The 20,508-nt window shown below is 39.9% G+C and overlaps 1 protein-coding gene across 2 annotated transcripts in view; it reads left to right on the forward strand.

Annotated features, from left to right (window-relative positions):
- Window positions 1-20,508, forward strand: part of JAZF1 (JAZF zinc finger 1) — a 328,459-nt gene that overhangs the window by 87,510 nt on the left and 220,441 nt on the right. The window contains exon 1 of one of the 2 annotated variants that reach the window (XM_081283052.1): window positions 20,459-20,501. The exons of the other annotated variant lie outside the window; for it this stretch is intronic. The gene's annotated coding sequence lies outside the window, so the exon portion shown is untranslated. Of the gene's footprint in view, window positions 1-20,458; window positions 20,502-20,508 lie in introns of those variants that run through there. 2 annotated transcript variants of the gene reach the window in all.

Raw genomic sequence — 20,508 nt, forward strand, 5'->3', positions numbered from 1 at the left:
TCGGAATGGTTTTGAGAACTTGATGAGTTGCTGTTTGTAAAGAGGATTAGGCTAGAGTTAAGTGTTTGTTGAGTAAAGTAAATAAATGTCCCGAATAGCTGTGAGAGAACCTGAGACCTTGCCCATCTCGGGCGGGAACAGGAGCTTCACACACAGCCTGGGCTTCTTAGCTGAGTGGACGGGGCCCTGGGGGCCAGGCATGCATGCACAGGAGCCCACAGTGTCTGGACCTTGGTTAAGTAACAGTGCTAAATGGGCAGTGGGACTCCTGGAACCTCTAGATCCACTTCCTTCATGTCACCGTTTACTGCTGTGAACTCCCTGACCCCAGAGAGGCCTGTGGCTGCCTGCCTTGTCTCCAGCTCTCTCACTCAGCTACCTGAATCCCATCTCCTCCCAAAGCATGCCTCTATGATTCTTAGATAACGGTGATTTCTTCTGGCCTCACCCTTTGTAAATATCCAGCACATAGAACTCTCCTGTTTATTCTACCTCAGGACAAAATGTAGGTGCGCTCACTAAGTTTGTATACCTGTGCAGTAAGTGCCGTGGGGTTACTTCATCTATTTTAGGAAACAAGCCCGAGGCCTGGATTGGGCTTAACTCATTTATACAGGGCTCAGTAAAACGCTCTGTGGAATTAGAGACACCTAATAAATGCTTTAGACTTTTGAATGATGCTGTAATCGTTTTAATGGAGGCTGATGTTGTGTGTGTTTAAAGGAATGGCCTGTTTTCCAGCAACATTCTGGCAAATTAGCAACTTCTAAATTAAAAAAGAAAAGCCTATGCTTAAAAAATAAATTTTGTAAACCGTGGTAACACTTTTATTGTAGACCCGAAATGCAGGGGTGGTAAGAGCCAAGACTTAATTAATTAATTCTTTTTTTTTTTTTTTTTTGCTGTATTTGTTTTCTGAAAAGTTGGTTGGCATGGCAAGAGTTGGGTGGGAGAAGGGGCAGTTTAAAGGTGTTATTGTGAATTTAGTGTATATTTTAAAGAGTTAGTTAAAACCCCTCTGTATTAGGTTAGCAGATGTGATTTGGCACCGCCTCCTCCGGCACATGTGCCCTTTTCATTAGGAATGTGTGCCTGATGTGGTGCAGATGGTATTTAAGCCGCTTGGTAATATTTTCCACAACCTGTTTTTTAGTAATTAGTCTTGAAGTTGCTGGTTCCAAATACTGGGCTCTCTTTTGGCAACTTTGTAAACTAAGGAACTTGAAATGTGCTCAGTGTGCCAGCAGAGGGCAGTATAAGCCAGTGTTTCAGTCACTGCCACCCTCCCCTTGCCTGCTTTCCACCCAAACCAGAATGCTTTCAGCAGTGGGAGATGTGACTTGAGAATTTTTTTAAAAAAAATTAATTGAAATTGACACAGTTTTAATTAATTAAATTAATTTATTTATTGATCATTTTCTAGTAAGAAAATAAACTGGAACTGATGATTATTGCTGCAGAGTTTTTTTTTAATGGATTTACTTTTTCTTTATTCCTCCATCAACAAATATGCGTGACTGTGTGCAGGGCATGAGTCTTCGTAAGTCATTTCACTGATGCACTTAAAAGACATACTGTTTAATTTGATGATAGATGTTTTTCTGTAGTTCAGTAGTGGACCATAAGTTTTTCATTATGTCTAAGAGGGTTTCAGTTGTTTTTATGACAAATGATAAAGATCATTTCTGAGTTATTTGGTCCAGTCAAGTGTCCATGACCTTCAGAGACTAACACCAAAGAACCACCTCTTGGTATAGTCGGCTGTGCTTTATAGCTGGAAGTGTTTTCTTTTGCACATAATTTTCCCCCAAAAAAACTACTGCCTACACTGCCCCGTGGCCTGCTCATTGCCCTCATTTCTGTTTTCTCCAGCTCCAAAAGCAGGCCCGACCCTGCCTCCTCCTCCTCTCTGAAGCAGCCTCCCTAGAGGTTCAACTCCCCCGTCTCCTTTTCAGTGTCTTTCACCTCACACCATTCTCTCTGTCTGTTAAGGCCTGAATGGTTGTGTCCCCTCTTCCTCAAATCACACGTGGAAGCCCTAACCCCAGTGTATATTCGGATATGAAGCCTTTGAGGAGGTGATAAACTTCACATGAGGTCACAGGATGGGACCTTAATTCCACAGGGCTGATGCCCTTATAAGGGAGGGGACACCAGAGTATCTCTTCAGAGCAAGGAACTCTTGAAGGTGGCGGCTGCCAGGTGGTTGGGGAGAGTGGGCACGTGTGTAGGAAGATTGTGGTGTGACTGATGGGGAATGAAGAGGTGGACTTGGATGAGGCTAAAGAACTGTGGGAATCAGGGAGGATTAGCTGGATGGAGCCTGGGAAGCTAATCTGAGAACTTTGGTCTTGATGCTGTGGGAGCCTCTCTGATTGGGAGATAATCTAACCTCAGAGGCATGTGGATGTCAGATGTAAATCAAGAACAGAACAAAGGCTGGGCACCTCTTTGGGGGCCAGTGTTTCTGTAGGGTAGAGCTTCTTTGTTGATGAGACTTCAGATATGTCTGTGCATTTTCTCTCCTCTGTCTTACCTACCATGTTGGAGGGTGGAGGGTGGATCAAGGTCAGGGAAGGAAAGGGAGCTCTGTTGGAAGCTCATGAGCAGAAGCATGAAGAAAGTGGAGGCAGAGCTGATGTCCCTGTGCCCTGTGTGGAAGGAGTGTCTGTGAGTCAGCTTGCCCAGAAATTTCCAAATACTACGTTCCTAATGGCTCATTTTTCCCTTATGGCATTCTTTTAAGATAAGTGGCTGCTTTTCAGAGATGGTAATCTAGAAACCGGGCCTGTTTATGTGGGCAGGGACACAAACACACGAACTAGGGTTTCAGGGCAGAAGCCCAGGCCAGCCTGATCCTGTCCAGGCCTTTCATACTGCATAGTGCTGACTGTAGAGACGGGGTACAGAATGGAGCAGCCCTAAGAGACCGTGTGGGGCCTGGGAAGATGTGACTGCTGTGCAGTCTCTGTCCTGCCACTCGTTAGCCATAGGGAGGCTGGCAGATGGGACCTCCTTTCTAGGTGAACATTAGGGATCTGTATTGATGGAAAAAGGAAAAGATGAGGATTGTATAGGCAGGCAGCTGGGATTTTTTTTTTCTGCATAAACTAAACTAAATGTCTATTTCCACAGAGCAGAAATTTGACTTCTGTTTCAAAGGATGACATTGCTGATTTCCGTGTATTACCATGTTTTATTGTCTTACCACATTTTGAACATTTGTAGTTCTTCCTACCTCTAAGGTCTGGCACATTTTTCCCTGGCTGAAAGGATCCTATTTATGTGTTTATATGATTATTGTCTCTTGCTTTTGCTAAGCAAAATAGAAATCCCTTAGGGCCTGGGCCTGGTGGTTATCGCCACATTTATGATGTGCTAATAGTATTTGCTAAACATTTTCGAATGTATATATGAGAACTAAATGGCAAGGTATGTGTTTTACCCAGCACTGAATTCATTCTTCCCTCCCTGGCTTTTGCTACCCACCCCTGACCTCATTATCATTGATCCTTTCTAAAAAACAACCATGTCCTTAGCTTGTTTGCAGGCACTGCCACAGGGGGGTGCTGCAGCATTTAAAAAGTACACCCCTCTCTGTGTTCTGGACTGCAGGGAAAGAAGCAGAGAGTATCCATGGAGCTCCCTTCATTTCTCCTGCAGGGCGGTGTCCTTCTGACCTAGTGACAGAGCTGGACACTCCCTGGTAAATCTGACTGGATTTTAGCAACACAAAATGATCCTCTGCCAGACAGCATTGTTAGCAAATTGAAAAGAAGCTAGCTCAATGGTGACTGATGGAGAATCAAATATTTCAGATAATTAAGGTTGAAGTTATTCAGTCAGTCATTTTTGTTCGTATTTTTACAATACCAAATTCACTGCTTCTGAGTAACAATGGGAAGTAGGGAGTGATATATTGGACTGAAGTATTGAAACATCAGAATGGAAGAAAAAGATGTACCCTCTGTGTTCCCCAAACGCACATGGCTAATAGAACTGGCAGAACATCTGGTAGACAACCTTCAAGGGACATGTTTTAATAAAAAGACGGGATTATATGAAACAATGTACTGATCATTTGTCTATGAAGAGAAAAAATTTAAAACAGCTCTATGAAGTAGTTTAATCTAATCTTCTCCCAACCCCCATGTGTGTATATATATTTTTACACTTTTAAAATTGATTACTGCTTTCTGAACAGACGGTGTAACAGAAGAGCTCAGTCTAACGGCATATTTTAACTAAACAGAACCCCAAATAAGGAGCTGTTACTCCCAAAAACGGAAATCTCCATCCTCTCTTTCTACTTTGGCCTTGGTTGTGGGATTCTTCACCTTCTCTTCTCTAACGTAGGGTACTGGATTTAGATTACTGCTGTCAGTTTCAAAATAATTAATTTGAAACTAATTAAAGTTGATAATCTAAATAGTGACTCCTATCCATTGAATATCTTTTATGTATACTACAACACAATGTCTACATATGTGTGTAAGGTCATATCTGATTCCTCAAATATGTCCTCAGTGAGAGAAAAAGAAAATATCAAAAAGATTCCCCAGATCGTAACCTCTCTGAACCGAAAGTTAGTTGAATGTTGTCACGTGCTCATGTAATTAAGCCATTGTAACAAAATGTGTTCACGGTTAGCACACTTGGACTGCATTCAGTGTTATTGCTAAATTGATTTTACAAGGTTAAGTTCCATCAGTGGGATTCCAGGACTCATTATATCTTAACACAGGAGAATATTTTCTGGTTGGGACCTATACACGCTGACTATTCTGACAGAGATCTGAATGTTGATTCTGAATTTTGAAATCTAAAAGTAATAAATAAATTTTACATCAAATTTCCTTTTGATCTCATTGTATTTGTATTTAAGTTTACATTGAGCTTTTCATTCAGAATTCTTTTTTTTTTTTCCAGGTTAGTATTAACTTGATTTTTAAGAGCCTACAAGAAGTAAAAACATATCCCCTCTTCTCTAAAAGTAGATTTAATGGGAGTGATACCTAAATAAAAAATCTGAACTATTTTAAGAATGTCCTTAGTGGTGAAAGTTGTTATGGTAGCACATTGGGATCAAGGGAAAATGCCTCATAAATACCTCGTTTAACAATGTGGCTTTCCATAGTCGTGAAAAATAACATGACTGGTAGAGGGAAACATTAAATATTCGTGGAAATATAGACTTCTATTTAAGACATAGTGAAAAAATTGGAGTTCAGTGTAGTGGAATAAAGTCCAACTCTCAGGAGCATTGTAAAAATACAAATAATGTTATGTCACCTGAAGGAATAATAACCATAATGATAATTAACTTTTAATGAGATGACTAAACAAAAATAGAAAACAATCAGGACTTTAGTAGGAAAGGAGGGAGACAGGGATGAGGAGCCACGTTTGAAAGTGGGCAGCTTGGCTTTAGTCCGGGCTCCATCCCTTGCCTGGTGATGACGGGTGAGTGACCCAGCTATGCCAAGTTCTTCTCTCCTATCATGTAGGAGCAATGATACTTGGTATAGAGGACACTGTGAAGCTCTGATGAGATGAATCAAGCCCAGAGTGAGTGAATTGTCATCTAGACAGAATAGGAAGATGTTAAATACAAATACACTGTCCCTCCAAAATAATCCCCCTTTGGAAGTTCTGGAACTGGCCCAGAAATTTTATATTAAAAATTAACTAGATTATTATGCCTTGATCTGGTAACGCTTAACGTTATGAAAAATAAGATAAAGAGTGGACAAGTTAAACAGTTATGTGGAAATTGGGGGAAACTCAGTGCTCAAATTGCATTTTCTCTGGACACCAGCCTCTTGGATGAGAAGGGAGGTTCCTTGTTCACTGTGAGGGAGAAGCTGATGTCAGGGATCTTTTCTTTAGTTCATAATGTGGCTGGACCCTCAGGGCACTTGGAGGCAGTGTCTTATTTCCTTTTGATCTTGTTGTATTTGTATTTAAGCTTACATAGACCTCTTCATTCACAATTCTTCCCCCCCCCCCCCGCCCCAGGTTATTATTAACTTGATTCTAAGAGCTTACAAGAAAGTAAAACCATATTCCCTACAGCATGATGAGGGGATTCAGTCCTCAAGGTGATTCTTAAGTGGAGGAGACTGTGGCTTAGGTTAGGAAGTTACCAGTGTGTGCAATGGACACGAGGGTAAGGCTTTGGCAGGCTGGCTCTGGGCCTGGGGCTCGTGACCAACTTTAGCAGTGATGAAGTGAAGATGGAGGTTGGGTGCTGGTGGTTAGATTCTTGGTGACCCAAATCTGACATGGACTTTGGGGTTTGAATGATAGGATCTCACCACTGACTTTCTTGCTTCCTTCATGTCTCAGTTTCTCTCTTCTGATATTTTATTATATGGACTTAAGAAGAACCCAGCTGCTCCTTTAACACTTTATCTAGAAATCTCCCACCTAAACAGCCAATTTCATTGCTTGCCAGTTCCACTTTCCACACAACAGGAGAACACAGACACAGTTTAGCTGTGACTTCAAAATCACAGCAGTGTCAAGTTCGCCTAGCCCTAGCATGAGTTTCCAGCCTCCACCCTTTAGCCAGTTCCAAAACCATTCGAGGTCCTCAAAGCAGCTCTTGATACCATTCTCAGTCTTAGTTCAGGTTGCTATAAGAGAATGCCAAGAGGTGTTATTTGCTTATTTCTCACAGTTCTGGAGGCTGGGGATCGAGATCAAGACTTCTAAATAGTCGGTTTCCCTGGTTTGCAGATGGCCAGGTTTTTGCTGTGTCCTCCCATGTACCCTTAAGGGCAGCGATCCACTCATGAGTGAATGCTCCACCCTCATGACCTAACAACCTCCCCAAATCCTCATCTGTTGAGATAGGGTCTCAATCTTCTTTTAAAATACAGGCATGGTTTTTGCAAACTGGGTAATGTCTGTGTGAGGAAGAAGCTTTAGCTGCTTACATATATTTCAGGTTTCTTTACATAATCAAAATTATCATGGCTTTCTTCCCTGTTTTTCTTATTTTCCCCTCTGTTGCTCCCTGGAATATGATCTGATGACAGGTTATATTCACATGGGAGATTATGTCATGGGGTAAACTTTCATTCTTGTTGAAATAGGCGGTGGTTGAAAATGTGACCATGTGTAGATATAATAATGTGACCAAGGTCCTGGCATGGAGATGCCGATAAAATAAAATTACCTAAGCAGAAGGAATTAACATCGGAATCGAGCCTTTTATTAATGTAAGAATGAATTTGTTCTGAGAGAGACTATATAAATTCACATTAATATCCATCCTTGCAGTTAAGAAGGAAAGAAAGAAACACAGACAACAGACTGCAGATAGTGGTGGGTGGAATAGGGATGCTTTGGCAGGTAGAAGTGACACAGGCCAGAGAGGACCAGACCTCCAGGGGATGGAGAGAGGCCCTTCCCCTTGGAAGGCTGGGGGTTAGTACCCGGTGTGGAAGTGGAGAGAAAGGGAGAGTCCTTAAACAAACCCACTAGACTTCCTCACACTCACCACTGACTTTGATCCCTGCAGCAGGATGTGCTGCCATCAAAGTTGGAACTTTCTGAGCTTTTCTCCTGTAATTAGAAGGAAAGATGTGTTCAACAGTGGAGCCTCTCCGTCTAATTGCCTGCAACCTAGGAAGGGAGCCACTGATAGCATTTATTAATGTATTGCTGGATTTCCTTAGAGGATACAGGGAGCCAGTCGGGAAGTTACTTCCTAACAGCAAAGTATCTCGGAATCCAAAAGAGACTTAGCAATATGGAAGAGACATTTATAGAACAAGATAGAGGTTGGAGTTTAGCAAGTGATGAAACTTTGGGAACCTGATACCAGTCGGAACTGCTCTCGGCTACCATGTCCCTGCATTGTGCCCCCCCCCCCCCAGCAAATTACAACCATACGGATGTGGATGCTATCCCTACACGGCTGTTAAGCTCCTTTAAGGGGCATATTCTCAGACTCCCTGGGTTTTCAAGGCTCTGTAGACATAGGCATCTAATCTCTATGTGGGGGCCATGGGTGTAGTTCAAAAGCTGGCAGGAAGACATCCACTGGGAAGCCAGGACTTGTCTGGGTAATTGCTTGAAGGAAATAGAGGCCTGTTGTCAGACCCTTCCCTTGACCTCCTGGGTTTCCACATGAAGAAATGCAAGGAAGAGAAAGTTTGTAGATAGCAATGGATTTTCTGGTAAGGGAAAAATCATTGCTCCTATTATGACATGAGAATACTAGTCAGGACTGTCTTTTCCCCTTTTAAATCTGACATTTTAAAAGTCAGAATAGTTGTTGATCAAAGAAAACCAAAGAAAGGAAACATGACAAAGACAAGAGGGCCAGGTTTTCCTGTTCCTTGCTTCATAGACAAGTGGCCTGTTCCCTGCCGTCCTCACAGCCAGTAATTTTGAGAAACCGTGTGTCAAGTGATTGCGTCTGAAGCTTATTATCCTATGTAAATAAGTCCTCCATACATTTTTCTCTGCTTGTGAGCAAGACATGATTAACTGTATCCAAAGGGTTTTCATTTTTATGTGGATTTTTCCTTAGAAAATGGGGAGGTTGGGTACAAATATGAACTGCATTTCTGAATCATGTTGTTTTCTGAAGTCATGCTGAACCTCTTTTTTCTATTCTGGTAAATGTGAGTTTTCAAATAAATAAATAAATAAATAAATAAATAAATAAATAAATAAAAGTAAACAAAAAGGAAATTACTCACAGGGCCAAGAAATACAATTGGGGATTACTTTTGAGGACCATTATTATTCAGCTATTATCATATAATATTTTGCTTCCTGAAATTAAGTGGAATATGAATTTCACTTCTAAAGAACTCTTTGGACCAAGCTACCCTCCAGGGTCACTTCCCTGGATGGTGTTCTTGAAGCCAAAGAGAGGCCCTGTCTCATCGTCCACAACATGACTTACCTAGTTTTTAAACACGATATTGGCCTTTGGATTGGCAGTGGCTTCGTAGTCACTTTTGTTTTCTGATCATGAATGTATAGAGTATCCATAATTTATTGGAAAATGAAAATAAAAACTCAGTTAAACCTTTATTTGGTGTCATAAAATTGTTAAATAACATTCAACTATTTTTTTAAAACAGGATGACGTCAAATTGATTAGCACAAATTGTAGAGAAAAACCCATCATTGGTTAAATGAAGGGATCTATGTTGGCTGAACTTGAGGAGCATTTCCCAGGGTATCTCACCCTTCTACCACTACTTCAGGGAAGTTGTTAACTCTTTTTAAAATTCTGCTTCTGAGGATATTTGTCATCATCAGAGGCGACCTTTTCTCTTGCTTCAGATGTGTTAAGTCTTTACACTTATTAATTCTTTTATGTAGTGTTTGTAGTTTGTAGGAGGAAATTGATTTTCTTGTAATGGGAAAATCATCGCTCCTATTATGACATAAAACTTTAATTTGATGTCTCCTCTACTGACCCAAACTAATTACAACAAAAACATGTTAACAAAGTGAGTAAAGTTCTTTCTTTCATGCATCAATTTTACTACTTGGGGCTGCCCCAGCAAGTCTTAAATGAAGGTGCTGCTGCTCTGCTACCCTGGGACTGTGTGTGTGTGTGTGTGTGTGTGTGTGTGTGTGTGTGTGTGTGGTGTGATGTAGCCACTGACAGGTTGTGAAATATAGATGCTCACTGTGAAACTTGAGCTTCTCAGATCATCGGCTTCTCAGGAGCAAAGAAGTATTAAAGGGGTTTATCAGTAATGGTCAGAACACACAACAGCTGAAAACATGGGCACAACTTCCTCTTTAATTTGGGCAGATTGGAATGCACCTCCCCAAATCAAACGGAAATAGTAAAATTTTAAAACTTTTATGAGTACCCAGCTCAGCTGCACCTGGCTGCCCTAATTGCCTTCAACTGAGTCATTACTGGGGAGGCAAGATGTTTAGCCACCAACAGCCTTTATTAATGTATAATAGGAATTTACTTGTAAAACAGAATTATTGGGATGGCATGATGTCATAAAGATAGAGTGCTGACATTTTAGATTGTTTTATATAGGGATGTTGAATTATAATTTAGGGGTGGAATATTCTTTTGGTGATTAATCACAATTTGGTACCACCTCAATGTGGGCTAGGCCCATGGTTACATAAAATTATTATTATAATGCTTCTCTACTAAAGGTGGTGTTTGTGCAAATGCATATAATCTCCTGAATTGTCGAGGGGTAAGAAAAATCTTCTCTAGTCGTTTGCAGATGTACAAAAGTGACCACAGCAGGTGTAAGTAAATGAAATGTTTCAGTAAGACTGCTCCCTGATTTCTCCCTGTAAAAGTGCCGAAGCCTTAAAATTATAAAAATGCCTGAAAATTTTCCTCATGCTATCAGTGATGCAAGAAATGGAATACATTAATTTTACTGGACTTCAAACTTAGAATCTGTCAATATAGCTGCATGATTAATGGATATAGACTTTTATCTGCCTCATAAATGTAATGGGCCTTGATTACGGGGCTCAGTTTGCTGAGCAATAGTTAACATGATGTCAGCACTTCTATTGTAAACCCCCTTTTTGGAGGAGTTTATAACTTGGTCATAAAGAATTACTCAGATGACACTAAATATAAGGCCCTAGTCTGGGGAACAACGATATATTAAGGAATCAATTTAAGTATTCCATTTATTTATTTGAGAGTTTATGGAGACCTAAGCTTCCTAAAAAGAATTCAACTTTTATATATTTAAAGAAGAAAAATTTTAAATGATAAACATGGTTTCTTTTTGCTCATTTTGTTTATGATATGACTCTATGGATGTCATATCATTTACTTTAAATGGAGAGGGAATATTTTTTAACACGATTATAATATATAACAGGAGACATTTTGGGGGATGAGTACTGGGGATTGTACTCAGGGGCACTCGACCACTGAGCTACATCCTCAGCCCTATTTTGTATTTTTATTTGGAGACAGGGTCTCACTGAGTTGCTTAGTGCCTCGCTAAATTGCTGAGGCTGGCTTTGAACTCATGATCCTCCTGTCTCCCCCTCCTGAGCTGCTGGGATTACAGGCATGCGCCACTGACCCAACTTTAGGAGACATCTTAAAAAATCATTTGGTATTAAAATATTTGGAATTTTATGTAAGTTAATCATGTAAAATCATGTGTTTTAGATCCTTGTCAATAAGAATTTCAGGCACCTGTAACCCAGCTAGGCAGGAGGCTGAGGCAGGAGGATTGCTGGAGCCCAGGAGTTCGAGGCACCATGGAAACATGTAAAGATCCCATCTTTAAAAAAATAAATAATAATAATAATAATAATAATATTTTTATTTTGTAATTGAAAGAGTTCCAGGGCAAAGCTTAATATATTCAAGCCTTGAAAAGTATAGTACAAAGTGGGCCACCTAGGGCAAGATGACAAACATCTTTTCTGAATTACAACATTCATTGCCTCTTGTTTTCAAATAAGAGACAGTCTGCCAAGATCTGCTCAGAAACCAGCTCCTGTTCATCTCCTCTTTATCAACATGAGGCATCACCCCAGAAGTTCAGGGTTTCTGGTGTGTCTATCCTGACCATGTCATAGAAGGAATGAAGGAAAACCTTACCGTTTTTAATGGGCAACGCTTCTTCAAGTTTATGAGAGCAAAGACCACGGAAGCCAGAATTAGCTCTGCTGGAATTTGAAGGAGAATGGAGGAGAAACGATGGTCAGAATCCAGAATTTCGAAGTGGGTGTCCAGTGCCACAATTTGATTTGATAAATAGCTGAAGAGTTATCCGCTGTGTGTGTGTGTGAGGGGAAGAGAATGCTGGGGATTGAGCCCTGGAGTGCTCTATAACTGAGCTACATCCCCAGCCTTTTAAATTTATTTATTTAATTTTTTGTTTTGCTCTATAGTCTCACTAATTTGCCCAGACCAGACTCAAACTTGCAATCCTCCTGCCTTAGCCTCTCAAGTGGCTGAGTTTTAATTTTGAAAGTGTTCTTACTGTACTTTGTAATGGCTTCCAAAGCCACTAGATGGCCTGATTGGAAAGGGGTGGTTTTTTATGTTGTCATTGTCATCCCCCCCACCCCCGCCTTTGGGGGCAATTGGGAGACTGGGTTGTACCATAAAATCTGTAAAACATAACTCTATTTAAAGACCACAGTAAACTGTGCAAGCTTAAGTTTTCCTCCTCCCCTCTCCCCTTTCTCCCTCCCTCTATCCCTTTCTTTCAGGGAAAACAGAATATTCTCTTCCATGTTAGAGTAACAAATATTTAAAGGGAAAAAAAAGTCTTGGAGCCCCTAGCCGTAAGGGGGCTCTTCTGGAATTCTCCGGAGTCAGCGGGCAAAGTTGCAGTGTGGCGGTTACAAGTCTGGCATATATTTCAAATGTTCATAGTAACTGAAATGTTTATCAAATTACACTCATACCTGTTTTCTGTCCACATTCAATAATCCTGGGAAGGAATAGTCTTTTTTCGTTGTATCGTTAGACTTGGTATCATCAAATATAAAATGTAGAAAAAACACCTGTCATCCCTAAGTGGACAGGTATTCTTGGCCACCAGTCTGCTTCAGGAATACGGCATGGCCCAGTGTGAACTGGCTGAGTCAGGCCCTTGCATCTTTAAAATGACTGCTCACTCTGAGGCTAGACAGAGAAGGGAGCCTGCACAAATGGCCAGAGATGGGAAGACAATGGGAAGCCAAGAAAAGGTTTCAACATCGTCAGACCCATGAAATGTTACAGAGAAGTCAAGTATTCAAGGACTGCAGTGGTGAATGGTAGTCTCTCCCACCCTGCCCTCCACCACACACCCATATGCTTTATCCTGAAGGAGGCAATCCTCTGGCATGATTTGTATGGAAAATTCTATTAAATTTTACATTTTGTCAGAGGGGACAGGTCTAGGAAAACAGTCCTTCAAGTTTTTCTGACTCCATATATGTTCTCACAAGCATCCAATGTACTTTTCTAAAATAACCTAGTGAATTTTAAATAAGAAACATTTGCTATCTCAAGATGTAGTATTTTCAGGTTACAAGAATTTATTGAGATTGACTTGTCTCAGCCATTAATATTACTCTAGTCATTGATTTACTCAGTAAACATTTAACTACTCTATTATCAGTCAGGCATGTTGATTACCAGGATTTTTACTATGTTGACCTTATGTGAAGAGAGTAGAGGAGTGCAGAGGTTCAGGGTTATGAGACTATTATAATATGTGAATTTACAGAAGTAGAGATAATTCAGTCTGTGTGAACCAGGTAATCTAATGTCCTCATGGTCGAATATAAAAGAAGTAGAACAATGTAATATCTCAGATTCCTACTGATTCTAAATGTCTTTTCTTCTGGTTCTAGAATACAGGCAAATTTATGAATGGATTTTTGTTCCTACAATTCATGAACAATTTCACTGACTTGAGCATCTATGTTCAAAGTAGATGAGAGTGGGACTTTCCACAAGCACTCAGTAGACCTCCTGCTATTCTTCTTGTATGGTTCTTCCACTGTGAAGAATTATTTCTCATTGTCCAGTGGTGCAGAAAAATGATCAGGAGTATAGTGTCTAGAGTCATGTTCACAAATTTAGGGTTTTTTTTTTCCCTTAAATTTACTGTCAATTCTGTATCTAAATGCAGATTTTGATATGGTATCAAGGAAAAACAGTATATATATATATATATATTTAATTGTATACTCTGTGTCAATATTCTCTTTTAATCTATTAATGGTCACATAAAAATAATCTTTGATTCACAAGTTTTGTCTTTTGGGTAGCATTGCAGCCTTCTTACCACAAGAGGGCAGCACAGGTGATAGCATGAAGGAGATGGCTTCTGCAGCACCGCTGACACTAAATGTTTGTGATGCTAGTTTGCAGCTTACAAGGCATTTTCACACGTGTGTGTGTGTGTGTGTGTGTGTGTGTGTGTGTGTGTGTGTGTGAGAGAGAGAGAGAGAGAGAGAGAGAGAGAGAGAGAGAGTGTCTCAGTGGACATTTGTGAGAGTTAAATCGGGCATAATTATTCCCATTTTATAGATGGATAAACACAAGGCTTAAAGATGACTTGATACAGTTGCACAGCTAATAAATGACATTCAGGTCTCTTTCCATTATACCGCCCTGCCATAAACAGGACATTATCATTAGCCCAGTGTCCTCCTAAAGTAGATGTTGGGGGCAGCACATCTACAAAACCATCTGTTCTTTTTTGTTTTGTTTTGTTTTTTGTTTTCTTCAGCTCCAGAAAGATGGGGAACTCTGGGAACTGCTTGTTTCATAAGGACCACCATGTACGTCCTTCACTGCAGTCTCAGTTGTTTTGACACAGATTATAGGTGGGTCTTCAATAGTTAAGAGACGGAGTGGATAACAAGAAGTATCAAAATGAAGGGGAAAGCAGGACCTGGATCTGAGTACTCCAAATGACCACTCCCCCAGTTTCCATGGTGAACTGGGAAATTCCCTGCAGACTCCCAGAGCTCCAGCTTCTTATTTAGGAGGTTTTGAAGGAGACAGCAGAATATAGTAAAGGTGTAAGCGAGGCTAGATCAGAACTAAATAAATGTCCAGTTATTCAATATACAGATGGAGATTTTTTTTCTAAACTCCTCATCTGCAAGACCTATAATACTACTAGGTGATCTGCAGAAAGCCAGATAAGTGGTTACTTTGCTGGGTGACTTACCTACAGAATTAATTCTAACAGGATTTTGCCACTTTTTAATTTTTTTGGTAGACGGCTGATTCTATGAGTTAATTAATTTTTAGATCTTTTATTCATTTGTTAAAAAGAAAAAAAGAAAAGATTCAAGTAACAACCTTTGGTTGGTTATACCAACAGCCCAATGATTCATGAATTCAGACCTGAAACCAAAGTAGGTACAATCAATATGTGAAAAATAGGTGCTGGCTAATTGCCTTTTTGAATCGGTAAAATAGTTAAAGCCTTTATAGTCAGACCAATTAATGTATTGCACATCCGTATGGCTGGCTTAATAAGGAAAGTGCTTGAGAAAGACAAAATTCCAAGACCAAAAGCATCTAATAGCTGAAAAAAAAATTTCTATGTAGTTGATTAATTGTGTTCCTCTTTTTCTCTTCAAAGACTAAACACTAAATTCCTCCAGTCCGTGTGGGTCCAGTTTAGTCAGCATTCCCATTGTAAAGTGCCAGTGTTATAATTTTTCATTCATCATTTTCTTAGATTCCAATGTGTCATTGTTGTGTTTAGGAAAAGAATACAAATATTTATTTTAAACATGTCTTGAAACAAATTCTTGGTGGAGGGTAGAGCTCTCCAGTGCTGTGCAGCTGGGTTGCAGGGCTTTCAAATTGGTTGTTGTCTGCATACTAAGTCCTCTGCAAATACTCAGCAGAAGCCCTCTTGACAAGAAGCCTCTGAATATGGATTTATGCAATAGCATGTAATGTTAACTGTGGACCGACTCTCATCTACCAGGGAAGATTTCCCTATCCTACGTTTATTAAAAGATTCTAAACACACATTTGCACCATGTTTTCATGTAAGGAATCATTAACATTGATTTCCATGAGGGAATTTTTTAATGGGCAGAAGAGCAGTTTATAAGCATAACACAGTAAACACAATACAGCTAGAATACTCTGAAATCTGGTCAAATTCTCTTTCATTTTCATGTTGAGCATTTAGATAGAATGATTGTTATCCTAATCGGAATTCAGATTGCCTTAAACCATTTTTTGAATTTCATCAGTCTCTTGAGTGAACCTATCACAGGAGGAATTGAGTATTGGCTTTTCTTTTCCCCCTTCCCTTTTCCTTCTGGTTAGCCTGCATTGAACCTTTGGCCTTACCCCAAGTGTATGGGTGGTATATGTTTTTAAATTGATATATTAATGTTGAATTTTTATTGTCACAGTTTCTGTTCGTGCTCCTTTCAAACCTTTCATTTATTTGTTTCTGAACCTTGGATATCTCATAAAAATGTCACCATTGTGGTTGAACATTAAGCACCTTCCCGTTTTGCTCTGGGCCGTTGAAATAAATTTGGACCAGGTGCTCTGTTCATAATGGAGCCCCTTGAAGTGCTCTGATAATGAGCCGGGAGCGGAAGCTGTCAGCCTTCAGCTGGATTGAAGAATGCAATTAGAGCAGTTTTAATACTGCAGAGGGACCTCATCCAATCAAGGCCATTTGACTTCAACCAAGTCTCGAATCCTAAACGTGGGCTTCGAGCATGTCAGCTTCATCTCTGCTCTTAGGATGGGGAGAAGTGTTCCTATACTATGGATGGGTTTTGAGCCCAAGAGGGGAAAATAAAATGCTCTGAATAGAAACGGAGGTTCTCTATTTCTTATCTCCCCTGATGATGTCATTATGACCTGATTTATGATTTGATGTCAACCAAGATAACCAGTGTCAATTTTAGTTTCAAATCAATCAAAGATGTAGCAAGCTTATTTCTAAAAAAGCCACCCTACTGGAATAGTAACACAACCTTTCTTTTAATGGCAAGAAATTGTATTCACCTAAATATCCATTAATATGGGAAGTGTGTAAATAAAGTATATTCACCACAGGAAATGCTATGCAGTCTTTAAAAGAATAATGTTATCCATTTTATGTTGTTTAAATAAATCAAGACATTTACAGATCAGTCTGTATAGCATGATATCTATATACATACATATATATGTATATATTTTTTAAACCAATCAACTACAATCTACATTTAAAGGCACAGAGAAAAGTTTGGAAGAAAGCACACCAAACTGATTGGTCAAAATAAGGAAAAGTGGGAATGGGGAGGTTACATTTTTTAATCTATACAAGTATATAAAAATATTTTCTAATATTTATCTTGCCATAATTTATGTATTCTCAGGGCAGGTCAACTCACTGTCAGGTAGGTGACTTATTGTAAGTATAGTCATGAGCTTTTGTGAACAGAAGAGGGAAGGAGGAGCTTTAGTATCTCACAGTAATGGTGAGTTTGTTCCTGAGTGGAGCTTCACATTCTGCACTTCAGAAAACCCTGCCAACAGTCTTGCTCAGCAGATGCTGTTGTGTTTTATACCTGAGGACACACAGGTGATTTGCCACATCTTGAGTTTGAAGTTATATGCTAGGATGGGAACCCAGGTCGGCACGGCCCCAGAGGCTGTGCCTTGGCCCCTTTCCTTGTTCCCGCTTGGTTTCTGAGGAGAGTTCTTTAAAAGAAGGTTTAATTTCCAGGGCCACATATTCGTTCACCCTTGAGTTCTTTCCAGAAAACGAGGACATCGTTGAGGAGTAGTTGTTATTGTTATCTTGCTTGGGCTGGTCATTGCAAAGCCTCATTCGGCTGCGCCCTTGGGATCCGAGGTGGCTTCTCCAGGGAGTTGAGCCTTTGTCCTAGGATGAGGCAGTGTATAAGGTGTCAGTTCAGTTTCATCTGAAGTGCAGTTGAAAAGATAAGTGATTTCACGCAGCCGTCAAGCCACAGATGTCTTCATTAGAAATGTGTGCAAAATTTAAAGACCAGGATAAGGATAAAAGTGTTATTTTATAAATACCCAAGTGCTAGACAGTAGCTTAGTCAAATAGCTTGATTTTTAGCTAGTAAGCCACAAATTTTATTATTCCATAAAATAAGAAGCTTATCAATAGACTACAAATCTCTCTCTCTCTCTCTCTCTCTCTCTCTCTCCATACATATATTTATTTCTGTTTTTCTTTTTTTTTTAACATCTACATTTTTTTCCTGTTTTTTCCCTAGATCTTTAGTTTGGATTTCTGCTTCACACAGGACGATTTCTTGTTGGTCTTTTAAGATGTTATGTACAATATTAAAATCCCATATCTGTTTCACAGATTCAACTTTGGTATTATTCCTATGAAAGAAATCATCGCTCAGTTTAGCCACAGATGCGGTTCATCCAGTGACCTGAACTAACATTTCATGGTCCCTCTGACACTATGACACTGACTTGTGAACTCATGTGGGGCAAAGGAATGTATTTGCACCAAACAATGTGAACATTCTTGCTCAGGGGGCTAGAAAGCAAGGCAGAGAGAAGCTTTGAAAACTTTGCATTGACACTCCTATAATGCTGTAATTTAGCTATATTTTTAAACAAAGTATAAAAACGCAATAGAATATATTGGAAGGGAAAAAAGCCTCTGATGTTTTTAACTGAAGTGAACTGTTTTTTTCTTTTTCTATTTGAGCATCTACACCAACTTGGATGACTGAGTTTACTTGGTATTTGGGTTTCTTATACAATTTCTTCCTAATTTTGCTTTTTTAGTGTTACTGTGTTTCATTTTATATCAGCCTCTTTGACCCTATATTCATGAGACTGTCATTTAAACTCCTCTCCTTTTGCTGCAAAGAACAATTCACAAATCCAGGGGTTTCTGCATGTAATGATTCATTTCTTTGAAACCGGCCACAACAGAATGGCTGTCCCTCTTGGGGGCTGCCAGGCAGCATTCCCCAGGCAGGGAGGACACTGCAGATGTAAAGTCACTGACATAAACAGGTACATTCAGTGTGATGAGGCACGAGGGCCTCTTATCCCGTCAATAAGCATACGCTTTAGTGCTTTTAAGTGCACCTTGTGACATTGTCCAAGGGGAGAGCACTTTAAGCCAAATCATTAAGAGGGGCTCACTCCAACAAACTGCTTTGATTTAAAGTGAAAATAAAGCAAAATCAAAGATTCATGACCAGAGAGTCAGGCTGGAAGTAATGTGGTCCTGACTTTGATTTGTGAACCATGGGCACTTCCTTGCAGGGGGAAGGGGATCAGGAGGCAGCTAAAGTCACCACCCTCGGGGCGAAGCTGAATACTGGCTCTCCTCTCAGAAGGGAAATGCAGATAGGAAGGAGCCCTAATAACAGCAGCTGTGGCAGGGTGGGTGGGCCCTGTGGGAAGTCCCCAAAGACCGAATGCAGCCAGGCTGCTACAAGACGTGCTAACTCAGCACTGTGTAACATCTCCCGATAGCCAAAGCTTATTAAAAAAACTTCTAGGGTTGAACAGGGTCCTTGGGCCACTCTGATCTAGAAAATAGCAGTGTTGAGATTTGTGTGAGAGAAAGACTGCAGTCACAACTTGCCTGCTGCTTTTGCCCACAGATTATGTGGATTATCAGTCACCCGTCTTCACTGGGAGGTAGGCAGGAGGCTGGGGAGGGGGAACAAGATGAGACAGGTGATCTTTGTATTTTTCCCAAATATAATTGTTTTTATGCCTTTTGCACAATTTCATCACAATTTCAGTTAAAAAAAATATGTACAAAGAGTCAAATCTGGAAGGTGCATGCATGTGTATATGATATAGTTTATTTTTAAAAATCATAGTATGTGCACATGTTAAAAAATTTAAATACCACAAAGAAAAGTAAATTTGTATCCTCTTTTGTTCCCCTAATTCTATCCCAGTATTTTCAGACCTTAAGTATGTATATCTCTACTTCTAAAATGTAGAGGGTGAGAGCTGAGTTATGAGTAATTTATGCTTTATTCTTTTTGTCTATATCTGCTAATTTTACAATAATTTATAGTTTCTTTTAAGATTTTTACAAGTATGTCTGGGGACATTTATCTCAAAGACAATTTACATGAAAGACCGGACTTAGGCAATTGTTTTATGCTATTTAAGCATGGAGTTGCACATAGCCATATCCATAAGTAAATGTGGTAACAATTATTTTCAATGAACTTTATTCTTCAGCTTGAACAGATTAAACTCTGTAGTGGGCTCATGCTATTTCTCTAATTGCATTAATTATTTATTACATACTGCCATTTCATACAGTTCAGTGGGTTTGGGGGAAGTTGATTATAGCAGTTTGTTTCAAGTCAGTTTTACACCCTGGGTTGACAACATCATCACACTTTCTCACTGAAATGAAAGAGCTGGAATAGTGCTCAGGGGCAATTATAGCAAATGCAGGTTGGAGGTGCAGGCAGGGTTTGAAGCCTGTGTATGGTATTTGGAGCATGACCCAATTTATGCAAGTAATGTGTATGGCCTTCATCCATCTTCTCAGAAGTTCTTCACTTTGGTATATATTTCAGAACGGAAAACGTTCTAATTTAGACGTTTTAACTCAGGAGCTTTGTGCTCTCCAGACTATGATGCTAAATTCACAGCATCAGGAATTTCTTCTTCAACATTTTTGGTGTTAGGAAAAAATAAAGTTAAAATCAGCTCTTTTTTATGGTTAGCAGTTTTATTCCGTGTTTTGGGATAGGGAGTACCCAGCACATGGTAAATACGTGGCCCCTACAATGCCGAGCCCTGTGCACAGGGGCGACAGCAAAGTCTCCCTCTGAGCCCTGCGCCGGAATGGCACAAATCGAAAGCAGCTTCTTCCTCGCAGTTGCGTGTTTTCTGGTTGCACATGTGCCCCCTTTTCCATGTTTCCTGTTTTTGTAAAACCAAGCATATTTTTGTCATCACCTCCAAGCCCTTTAATCAGCTGTAAGAGCTGTCACTGGATGGAAGGTCCCTCTGTGTCTTTGTGTGTGGGTGGCAAATGGTAAGTG

The sequence above is a fragment of the Spermophilus citellus genome (genome assembly GCF_964194105.1).
Source record: "Spermophilus citellus genome assembly, chromosome: 3".
NCBI lineage: Eukaryota > Metazoa > Chordata > Mammalia > Rodentia > Sciuridae > Spermophilus > Spermophilus citellus.